This window comes from Aulostomus chinensis, chromosome 1 (genome assembly GCF_037954235.1).
Source record: "Aulostomus chinensis isolate RoL2024-O1b breed Wild chromosome 1, RoL_Achi_v1.0, whole genome shotgun sequence".
Lineage (NCBI taxonomy): Eukaryota > Metazoa > Chordata > Actinopteri > Syngnathiformes > Aulostomidae > Aulostomus > Aulostomus chinensis.
In genome coordinates this window covers 30,084,563-30,096,565 of record NC_141320.1, presented here as the reverse complement: position 1 = coordinate 30,096,565, position 12,003 = coordinate 30,084,563, and the positions used below count along the sequence as shown (strand labels likewise).

The 12,003-nt window shown below is 42.1% G+C and overlaps 3 non-coding genes across 3 annotated transcripts; 2 read left to right on the top strand and 1 right to left on the bottom strand.

Annotated features, from left to right (window-relative positions):
- Positions 1-518: 518 nt before the first annotated feature.
- Positions 519-590, bottom strand: trnae-cuc (transfer RNA glutamic acid (anticodon CUC)). The gene has a single exon. It is a non-coding gene; the product is annotated as a tRNA-Glu (tRNA).
- Positions 591-1,388: 798 nt separating this feature from the next.
- On the top strand, positions 1,389-1,460 carry trnaa-cgc (transfer RNA alanine (anticodon CGC)). Its single transcript has one exon. It is a non-coding gene; the product is annotated as a tRNA-Ala (tRNA).
- A 2,939-nt stretch (positions 1,461-4,399) lies between these two features.
- Positions 4,400-4,471, top strand: trnae-uuc (transfer RNA glutamic acid (anticodon UUC)). The gene has a single exon. It is a non-coding gene; the product is annotated as a tRNA-Glu (tRNA).
- Positions 4,472-12,003: the final 7,532 nt, after the last annotated feature.

The window sequence follows — 12,003 nt, the reverse complement described above, 5'->3', positions numbered from 1 at the left end:
GAGTCGGCCGATATTTATCTATAATATATATTTATATATCCAGTGACTTCTACCAGTGCTGTCTCTGTGCTGGGCTCTAAAACCAGACTGAAACCCTCAAATCAACTCTTGTTATGGAGGAAGTCACTCAGCTGATTAGCAGCTGCTTTCTCCAGGATTTTAGAGAGGAGGGGAGGTCAGCTATCAGTCCATAGTTGGCTAGAACCTCAGGGTATCCACAGCTTCCCTGACCAGGACTTGAACCCTAGGCTGTGGCAGTGAGAGCACCAATTCTAGCCACTAGACCATCAGGGACCACACTGACCAGAGTTTGTCCTTGCAGGAGTCAGTGACTTAATAGAGTCTAACAAAGGGTTGAACCTGAATGAGACAGTTTCCCTTCAACGTGGGGCCATGGCAGAGTGAACCAAGAACACTACAACGGGGGTGAGAGTGGAGCCATGATGGACTCACAGTTCATCACCTCCACCATCATGTGGACCACCTGATCACCTCTCCCTCAACCTCTAAATAACTCATTCCCTGACCGGGAATCGAACCCGGGCCGCGGCGGTGAGAGCGCCGAATCCTAACCACTAGACCATCAGGGACCACACTGAGCTCTCCAACAACAGAGACTATAAACAATGACTCAAGAACACAGGACTCTGTGGTCTCAGCTTGAGATGCAGAGGGTCCACCAAGACCACCAGACACCTCAGCCCCCTAAAGACAGTCCACCCCCAGGATCCTGTCCCCCTCTGCTCCAACTCAGCCCTCCATTCATAACGTGACTTTGTCTCAGTCTCTTCACAATGCCAGTCACTGAAACACTGACAATGTGATGGGGGCTTCCTGTCTTTACTGCATTTTTTTCAAGGCTCAAAACTGCTACTTCCTACAGTCGTCTCTACTGTGTACTTGTACTACCAGTTGTTATGAGCAACTGTGGATTTCTAAATATTCCAGTCCTCAGTTTGCAACTGTATAGTGATGATGGGTCAGTTTAGAGCTGTCAATCAATGTTAATAATTGATCTTAACATCTGAAGATTATTTTAGGAACACAAATACTTTTACTTCATTCTGAGGATGAGCAGACGTTCAATATAATTCTCATTTCCTGGTCAAAGACTCCTGCTAGTCAGAGAGGATCTGGGCTGGATTGGAAAGCTTCAGAGAGGAAAACCTTCACTCTGGACTGGACTGAGAACGGAGCAGCCTCAGCTTCCTGGAGCCTTACTTGCCTCTGTGGTCTAAGGCTGTGTGGGCTGACATCACAGTGAAACTACTGAGATCACAGAGCCTTTGAGATCACAGGCTGACTTCCTTTTTATCCCTAAAATGAAGGAGAAAAATGTTGTGTCTGTGTTTGTGTTGCTGCATCAGTTAAACAGTGACTCTGACAGAGGGGATGTAGCTCAGTGGTAGAGGGCATGCTTCGCATGTATGAGGCCCCGGGTTCAATCCCCGGCATCTCCAGCTGGTCCTTTGGAGCCTTCATCTTACCAGCTAAATTGATCCATAAATGTGACAACAGTTGATAACAAACTACCAGAAGAGAAACCAGTCTGTTGCATATCAAAGTATTTGTAGCTGGGTCAGTGTGACTGTGAGCCTTCATAGCCAGCATGAAGGAGCTGGTTTTATCTTTGCTGGGGAAATCCCACACACAGCTGCTCTCAGTTCCAAATGTGTGTGTCCTCACTCCTCCGTCCTCCTGCTGCCCTCAGAATACAGACACAATTCAACCTGGCAAGTTTGGAGCATAGAAGTGCTCCTGAAGAGATGTGTGTCAGCCCACAGCTGGCTGTTCTTACCTGGAACCTCAAGATGAAACTGCTTCCACAGATTGGAAATGAATCTGATGTTGACTTTTGGACAAATCACCTGTTCATCAGTTCATCATCACTTCCATCCATTTTCTACTGCTTATCTTGTTATAGAAAGGAGTCTATCTGCTGTGTGACTGAGGCAGTTACTGTGAGCTGCTGCATGTCTCAGTGTGTGTGTGTGGGGGGGGGGGCTGTGTGTGACTGGTCGGCTGCCAAGGATTATTGATGAGATCAATCATGATCAGCTCAGAGATCACGGCACAGAAGAAGGAGACTTTTTGATTTTTGGGGGTTCAGTTTCTAAGTCAGACACATCATCACAATTTGAAGTTTTCCTCCAGTAAAAAACAAAACAACACAAAACCAAACAAAAACATGATTTGACTTTTGATGTCTACATTTTTTGGAAATTGTGAGTCCAACAAGCAGGAGGCCGTTTGAGCTTGGAAACTGTGAAGCATCACCAGTAACTGCTGGTTAATTTACAGTTGTTTCCTCCAAAAAGTTTAAAATGAATGAATAAACCTTTAATACTACAGTTAGAAAGTAGTATTTTGCTATCATCTAATTTGATAGGTGGCGCTGTCACCAAAAAACAAAAGTCCAACAAATGCATTTTATCATCCAATTCAGTAGGTGGTGCTGTGGGGTCCTGGAACTGCAGCTCTCAGGTGCTGCAGAATCTCCTCTTGCAAAGCCTCACAGTTCAGAGTCGTTCCAGAATCTAGGAGCAGAAACCAAAGTCTCCTACGACGAGGATGGGATTGGAACCCACGCCTGCAGAGCTCAATGGATCAGCAGTCCATCACCTTAACCACTCGGCCACCTCGTCTCCTGACCGCCATGATGTGCTGCTTTCTCTTAGCCTTTGAAACAGCTGAACTCTTTGGAGCCCATTTGTCAGAAATGGACCCAGCAGGAGCCACTGAACACAACTCTGACATCATCAGGCTTCTTCCCAGCAGCTTGGTGCTCCAGAAGGAAGAATCCAGACCATCGCTACATCATCAGAGTGAACACCAGCTGATGTTGACCAGTTTAACAAGCCTTTGACTGCTAAATGACATCCAAGCTCAGATTCTCTTGTCCTGGTAGAACAAGTCAATGTTGAAGAAGATGAGAGGACCAGACTTTTTCATCCAATGCTGGAACAGCGTTAGACTGAAGGTCTGAAGGTCCCTGGTCTGGTCCAGGTTTCAACAGGGGACCAGCATCAGCCAGCATTTAAATGTGGACAGCAGTGGAGGTGAAGCCCACATCAAGGAAACCAGCCTCCTATCACTGTCCTGTGCTGAGTTTCTTTAAAAAATGTGAGACAACCTCAAGAGTTTCTGTTTCCTGTGTTGGATTTTGGCTCAGAGAATCAGAGCCAATCAGAAGCTTGTTGGTCTTGGATGCTGGTCATCAGGGGCAATGAGGGGCTCAGTGTCTTGCTCAAGGACACTTCAACATGGTCACCAGCTGAAGTGAGAACTGAACCAGCAACTCTGCTAGACGGCCACTCTTCCTCCAGGCCGTGCCCCCCGAACCTGAATCATCATGATGTCATTATTTGTTGCTTTAATTCACCAAATGTGTGACGTGGTGAGTTTGTCAGGAGTTTAAAGACCAAAGTTGTGAACACACAGAGAAGTAAACCTGTCAAAGCTGCTTCACTTGATGAGAGAAACTGAGGAACTGATAGAAGAGCAACAAAGAAAATGGAGTCAGAAGGTCGTCTTCTTCACCGCTCAGTCACAACACTGACACACACACACACACACACACACACACACACACACACACACACACAAATAGTTTGTCTTTGAGAGAGGACAAAAAATGTTTGACTGTGCTGACATGAACTTTCATTGTCTAATTTCAGTCTCCTACAAAAGTGTGTGAATGTGGTCGTTGTGGCCGAGTGGTGAAGGCGATGGACTAGAAATCCATTGGGGTCTCCCTGCTCAGGTTGGAGTCCTGCCAACAACGTTAAACTGTTTAAAATTTAAATTTGACGCATTTTTCCTCTACACTGTCCTTCATCACAGCATTTAACATCAGGACTGCTCCCAGATCAGCTCCATGACCTCATCTTTGCACCAGAGTACCGCCCAAGTTCATCAAAAACGGCCAAGCATAAATATATAATATGTATATAATGTGAACACACCTTTACAGGTGCGTTAACGTGCTTAATAATAGAGAATGAGTGAAGGGTGCGTTCAGAGTGGAGTGCAGTACCACAGTCAGGCCAGCAGGTGGGGCTTTCGTTGGTGCTGTCTACCTAATTGCGGTGTCTGTGCTCTGCCAGCAGAGGTCGTGCTTCCCCACCAATCTTCTCGGGTGTCTGAGTGGTGCCGCCATGTTCAGGTCGTAGCAGGAGGACGTAGGTTGGTACTTGGCAGTTCGGACGTAGCGAAAGTCACGTTATGAATGGAGGGCTGAGTTGGAGCAGAGGGGGCAGGATCCTGGGGGTGGACTGTCTTTAGGGGGCTGAGGTGTCTGGTGGTCTTGGTGGACCTTCTGCATCTCAAGCTGAGACCACAGAGTCCTGTGTTCTTGAGTCATTGTCTATAGTCTCTGTTGTTGGAGAGCTCAGTGTGGTCCCTGATGGTCTAGTGGCTAGGATTCGGCGCTTTCACCGCCGCGGCCCGGGTTCGATTCCCGGTCAGGGAATGAGTTATTTAGAGGTTGAGGGAGAGGTGATCAGGTGGTCCACATGATGGTGGAGGTGATGAACTGTGAGTCCATCATGGCTCCACTCTCACCCCCATTGTAGTGTTCTTGGTTCACTCTGCCATGGCCCCATGTTGAAGGGTGACTGTCTCATTCAGGTCCAACCCTTTGTTAGACTCTATTAAGTCACTGACTCCCAAACTCTGTAATCCTCCTTAGTAGCTTTGGTTATTGATGATCTGCAATGGTTCGTGGGGGTGGAGCCTATCCCTCAGGTGAGGGGCGGGGTTTATCCTGGACAGGTCACCAGTCCATGGCAGGGCCAACACATAGAGACAGATTGATTATAAAAATGTTCATCCCCAGTTTGAAGTTAGAGACAGGATTTAAGTGTGGAAGGTTTTTGTATCTTCAATTTAATTCTGAGTGTTGTAAACTGTTTCTAACAAACTCTACTGTTGAACAGTCAAAATGTTTTCTAACCAAGCTGAATGCTCTCATATACTTTTTAAAGTTGAGTTTCTCTCACATCCTCCTGAGATCAAAGACAGAATTCTAGGTACAAATAAATACACTATCAAAGCCCTGATGACATCATCATCAATTCTGACTTTGATCTGGAGGCTCTTGCTTTCTTGCTTCAAATAAAAAACGTTGTTCCAGGGAAAAGTCTGCACATAAACACACACACACACGCACACGCACACACACACACACACACACAGCCTGTCTTCAGTATAAAATGGTCTGTCACGTTCTCTCACGTTGGAAGATTTCTCTGACTCCATTGTGAATAAAGAGATTCTTCATCTGCCACCTGAGTCTTGATCCACTGATTCCTCTGATCCACCTCTTTCTGCTCCAACAAGGCTGACATGGATCAGGTGGGTCCATGTCATCCAATCAGGAGGTTTCTCCTCTCAGTTAATTTTCTTCATCCCAGTTTAGATTGATTCTTCTCAGCCTCATGAAGGAGCATCTGATCAGGTGTTTGGCTGCTTGTTGGTTGTAATTCCATAGATTTTAATCTCAGATGTTATAGAATTAATAAGAACATCTTAAAGACCTTTGTCCAACACTTGAAACTCTCCTGTCTGTGGAGGCCCAACTGGCCTTTGGTAGTGAGGTGGTGGATGCATGTGAATGAAATGAGGCTGGTGTTGCTGTGAGGAGCCACTAGAGGGAGACACCTGTCGTTCCTCCCAGCTGACAACGAGGCTTCACAGCTGCATTGGAAGCTGTCCTTTATTGGTCCCAACTGTCTTGAGCTCAGGGGCCAAACTCACCAACAACACTTCCTCCTGGTCATGTGGTCTGTTTGTCAGGAGATTCAATCCAAAGTTGTTGACACACAAGAGAAGAAAACACGTCAAAGTTTGTTCATTTTTATGAATCAAACTGAAAATGAACAGAAGAGTGACAGTGAAAATGGATTCAAAAATAATGAATAATCATGAATAATGAATAAATGCTCAGAATTTACTGGCATTTGACTGCATTTAGTGGTTAATCAGTCGATGAAAGAGGAACATATATATTCTATACATGTGATGTACGTACGTGGCTGTGGACAAAAGCGTCTGCTCAATGAAATTGTAGGATTGTAGACTTCTATAAATGTAGAATATAATTGTAGAAATGCTCTCTCTCACCACCCCCAACGTCTGTGCCAGGGTCTCTGGCCAGTGGTCAATGGCTCATATCACCTGCCCAGGATGGATCCAGCTTGCTTGTCTTTGTAATTCTGCACTTATTAGAGACCTGGAAACAAAGGAATGCTGAAAAAGAGAAAATAGGACCTCACACAAATGGGCTTGTGACAGAAATTAAGATCATTTTGTGAATATCCATCCTCTTCAAATGTGTGTGTGAATGTGGTCGTTGTGGCTGAGTGGTGAAGGCGATGGACTAGAAATCCATTGGGGTGTCCCTGCTCAGGTTGGAGTCCTGCCAGCAACGTTAAACTGTTGATGTTCTATGTCAGGGTGAACGTCCTACCTGTGCCTGATTCAGTGTGGTGGCTCACACCTGAATTTATCCAAACTAGCTAACTTCTTAACGCCAATCTACACAGTTTGAATCATCAAAACCTCAAACTGCAGTAAGAATTTTCAATTCTCTCATCCACAACAATCCTCATCAATAAAATCTGGAAGAAGGAACCGCAGAAAGTCTGCAGGAGAACGTAGACGAGTGCTGCCACCGACCCGTCGTGGGGAGGACCGGTAACGTGGTGACCCCACTTCCCAAAAGAAGCCGACCGTCCAGCGCACCCTCATCACCCAATAAGGACCTCGGGGACATCCTGGACTCAGTTGACAGGAAACTAACAAGTTTCGATGCTGGACTCTCTCGTGGAAATCCTCCACAAAGAGCCTCCATGAGTCTCTGGAACTCAGCCAGCAAAAGGTGGCTTCACTGGCCGCTAAAAATCAAGCCCTTCAAGCCTCCAGCCTCCCATCACTGTTTCCTCCCTCTCAAATATGTATCCTGAAATATGGATTTGAGTCTTTAGATGCTGTAACGTCCAAAGATCATATTCTTATTGACCCTCCCCCTTCTTTGTTCCACCATGGAAAGAGGAGAACTCTATTCTAGTTTAGTGGATGAACATAGAGGGACTACACCTGGATCTCTGTGTTTAACAAACAATTGAGTTAAACATCAGGAGTCGTGAGTTTGCTCAAAACTATTGACTTGGAGTGAGTTCAATGAGTTTATAGCCAACAATTCTCCATCAGCAGCACATCCTGCAACAGTGGTGATAAAAACCTTCCTTTTAACAGGCAGGAACCTCGAGCAGATCCAGGATCAGTGGGGACGAGGTTACAAACAAAGGTACCTCAAAACCTCAAAACAGTGATGTCGGAAGAATTGCTCATGATCTCAAAATGATGCGACAGTAATGGAGAAAGAGTTGCTAATGAACTCAAAATAATGCTACAATGATGTTGTAAAAATAGCTAATGAACTCAAAATGATGCTAACAGTAATGTAGTGAAAGTTTCGAATAACCTCAAAGTAATGCTGACAGTGATGTAGTAAGAGTTGCTACGAACCTCAAAATAATGCGACAGTGATGTTGGAAACATTGCCAATGATCTCAAAATGATGCGACAGTGATGTCGGAAGAATTGCTAATGGTCTCAAAATGATGCGACAGTGATGTAGAAAGAATTGCTAATGATCTCAAAATGATGCTAACAGTAATGGAGTGAAACTTTCGAATAACCTCAAAGTGATGCTGAAAGTCATGTAGTAAGTGTTGCGACGAACCTCAAAATATTGCGACAGTGATGTCGGAAGAATTGCTAATGAACTCAAAATGATGCTAAAAGTAATGTAGTGATACTTGCTAATCAACTCAGTGATGCTTACAGTAATGTAGTGAGTGTTTCGAATAACCTCAAAGTCATGCTGACAGTCATGTACTAAGAGTTGCTACGAATCTAAAAATAATGCGACAGTAATGTAGTAAAAGTTGCTACGAACCTCAAAATATTGCGACAGTGATGTCGGAAGAATTGCTAATGAACTCAAGATGATGCTAACAGTAATGGAGTGAAACTTTCGAATAACCTCAAAGTGATGCTGACAGCCTTTTAGTAAGAGTTGCTAATGAACTCAATTTAATGCTACACTGATGTCGTGAGAATTTCTCAACAACTCAAAATGATGCTAACAGTAATGTAGTGATAGTTGCTAATAAACTCAAAGTGATGCTGACAGTAATGTAGTAAGAGTTGCTACGAACCTCAAAATAATGCAACAGTAATGTAGTAAGAGTTGCTACGAACCTCAAAATAATGCAACAGTAATGTAGTAAGAGTTGCTACGAACCTCAAAATATTGCGACAGTGATGTCGGAAGAATTGCTAATGGTCTCAAAATGATGCGACAGTGATGTAGAAAGAATTGCTAATGATCTCAAAATGATGCTAACAGTAATGGAGTGAAACTTTCGAATAACCTCAAAGTGATGCTGAAAGTCATGTAGTAAGTGTTGCGACGAACCTCAAAATATTGCGACAGTGATGTCGGAAGAATTGCTAATGAACTCAAAATGATGCTAAAAGTAATGTAGTGATACTTGCTAATCAACTCAGTGATGCTTACAGTAATGTAGTGAGTGTTTCGAATAACCTCAAAGTGATGCTGACAGTCATGTAGTAAGTGTTGCGACGAACCTCAAAATATTGCGACAGTGATGTCGGAAGAATTGCTAATGAACTCAAGATGATGCTAACAGTCATGTAGTGATAGTTGCTAAGAAATTCAGTGATGCTTACAGTAATGTAGTAAGAGTTGCTATGAACCTTAAAATAATGCAACAGTAATGTAGTAAGAGTTGCTACGAACCTCAAAATAATGTGACAGTGATGTCAGAAGAATTGCTAATGATCTCAAAATGATGCGACAGTGATTTAGTAAGAATTGCTAATGAACTCAAAATGATGCTAACAGTAATGGAGTGAACGTTTCGAATAACCTCAAAGTGATGCTGACAGTCATGTACTAAGAGTTGCTACGAACCGAAAAATAATGCGACAGTAATGTAGTTAAAGTTGCTACGAACCTAAAAATAAATACGACAGTGATGTCGAAAGAATTGCTAATGAACTCAAGATGATGCGACAGTGATGGAGTGAAAGTTTCGAATAACCTCAAAGTCATGCTGACAGTCATGTACTAAGAGTTGCTACGAATCTAAAAATAATGCGACAGTAATGTAGTAAAAGTTGCTACGAACCTCAAAATATTGCGACAGTGATGTCGGAAAAATTGCTAATGAACTCAAGATGATGCTAACAGTAATGGAGTGAAACTTTCGAATAACCTCAAAGTGATGCTGACAGCCTTTTAGTAAGAGTTGCTAATGAACTCAATTTAATGCTACAGTGATGTCGTGAGAATTTCTCAACAACTCAAAATGATGCTAACAGTAATGTAGTGATAGTTGCTAATAAACTCAAAGTGATGCTGACAGTAATGTAGTAAGAGTTGCTACGAACCTCAAAATAATGCAACAGTAATGTAGTAAGAGTTGCTACGAACCTCAAAATAATGCAACAGTAATGTAGTAAGAGTTGCTACGAACCTCAAAATATTGCGACAGTGATGTCGGAAGAATTGCTAATGGTCTCAAAATGATGCGACAGTGATGTAGAAAGAATTGCTAATGAACTCAAAATGATGCTAACAGTAATGGAGTGAAACTTTCGAATAACCTCAAAGTGATGCTGACAGTCATGTAGTAAGTGTTGCTACGAACCTCAAAATATTGCGACAGTGATGTCGGAAGAATTGCTAATGAACTCAAAATGATGCTAACAGTAATGTAGTGATACTTGCTAATCAACTCAGTGATGCTTACAGTAATGTAGTGAGTGTTTCGAATAACCTCAAAGTGATGCTGACAGTCATGTAGTAAGAGTTGCTACGAACGTCAAAATATTGCGACAGTGATGTCGGAAGAATTGCTAATGAACTCAAGATGATGCTAACAGTAAGGTAGTGATAGTTGCTAAGAAACTCAGTGATGCTTACAGTAATGTAGTAAGAGTTTCGAACAACCTCAAAGTGATGCTGACAGTCATGTACTAAGAGTTGCTACGAACCTCAAAATAAAAAGACAGTAATGTAGTTAAAGTTGCTACGAACCTAAAAATAAATACGACAGTGATGTCGAAAGAATTGCTAATGAACTCAAGATGATGCTAACAGTCATGTAGTGATAGTTGCTAAGAAACTCAGTGATGCTTACAGTAATGTAGTCAGAGTTTCGAACAACCTCAAAGTGATGCTGACAGTCATTTAGTAAGAGTTGCTAATGAACTCAATTCAATGCTACAGTGATGTCGTGAGAATTGCGCATGAACTCAAAATGATTCTCACAGTAATGTAGTGATAGTTGCTAATAAACTCAAAGTGATGCTGACAGTAATGTAGTAAGAGTTGCTACGAACCTTAAAATAATGCAACAATAATGTAGTAAGACTTGCTACGAACCTCAAAATAATGTGACAGTGATGTCAGAAGAATTGCTAATGATCTCAAAATGATGCGACAGTGATTTAGTAAGAATTGCTAATGAACTCAAAATGATGCTAACAGTAATGGAGTGAACGTTTCGAATAACCTCAAAGTGATGCTGACAGTCACGTACTAAGAGTTGCTACGAACCTCAAAATATTGCGACAGTGATGTCGGAAGAATTGCTAATGAACTCAAAATGATGCTAAAAGTAATATAGTGATAGTTGCGAATCAAGTCAGTAATGCTTTCAGTAATGTAGTAAGTGTTTCGAAGAACCTCAAAGTGATGCTGACTGTCATGTAGTAAGAGTTGCTAAGAACCTCAAAATAATGCGACAGTAATGTAGTAAAAGTTGCTACGAACCTCAAAATATTGCGACAGTGATGTCGGAAGAATTGCTAATGAACTCAAAATGATGCTAACAGTAATGTAGTGATAGTTGCTAAGAAACTCAGTGATGCTTAAAGTAATGTAGAAGAGTTTCTAACAACCTCAAAGTGATGCTGACAGTCATTTAGTAAGAGTTGCTAATGAACTCAATTTAATGCTACAGTGATGTCGTGAGAATTGCTCAACAACTTAAAATGATGCTAACAGTAATGGAGTGAAAGTTTCGAATAACCTCAAAGAGATGCTGACAGTCATGTAGTAAGAGTTGCTTCGAACCTAAAATAATGCGACAGTAATGTAGTAAAAGTTGCTACGAACCTCAAAATATTGCGACAGTGATGTCGGAAGAATTGCTAATGAACTTAAAATGATGCTAAAAGTAATGTAGTGATAGTTGCGAATCAAGTCAGTAATGCTTTCAGTAATGTAGTAAGTGTTTCGAAGAACCTCAAAGTGATGCTGAAAGTCATGTAGTAAGAGTTGCTAAGAACCTCAAAATATTGCACGGGAATGTAGTAAAAGTTGCTACGAACCTCAAAATATTGCGACAGTGATGTCGGAAGAATTGCTAATGAACTTAAAATGATGCTAACAGTAATGTAGTGATAGTTGCTAATCAAGTCAGTGATGCTTACAGTAATGTAGTAAGTGTTTCGAAGAACCTCAAAGTGATGCTGACAGTCATGTAGTAAGAGTTGCTAAGAACCTCAAAATATTGCACGGGAATGTAGTAAAAGTTGCTCCGAACCTCAAAATATTGCGACAGTGATGTCGGAAGAATTGCTAATGAACTCAAGATGATGCTAACAGTAATGGAGTGAAACTTTCGAATAACCTCAAAGTAATGCTGACAGTCATGTAGTAAGTGTTGCTACGAACCTCAAAATAATGCGACAGTAATGTAGTAAAAGTTGCTACGAACCTCAAAATATTGCGACAGTGATGTCGGAAGAATTGCTAATGAACTCAAAATGATGCTAACAGTAATGTAGTGACAGTAGCTAAGAAACTCAGTGATGCTTGAAGTAATGTAGAAAGAGTTTCTAACAACCTCAAAGTGATGCTGACAGTAATTTAGTAACAGTTGCTAATGAACTCAATTTAAT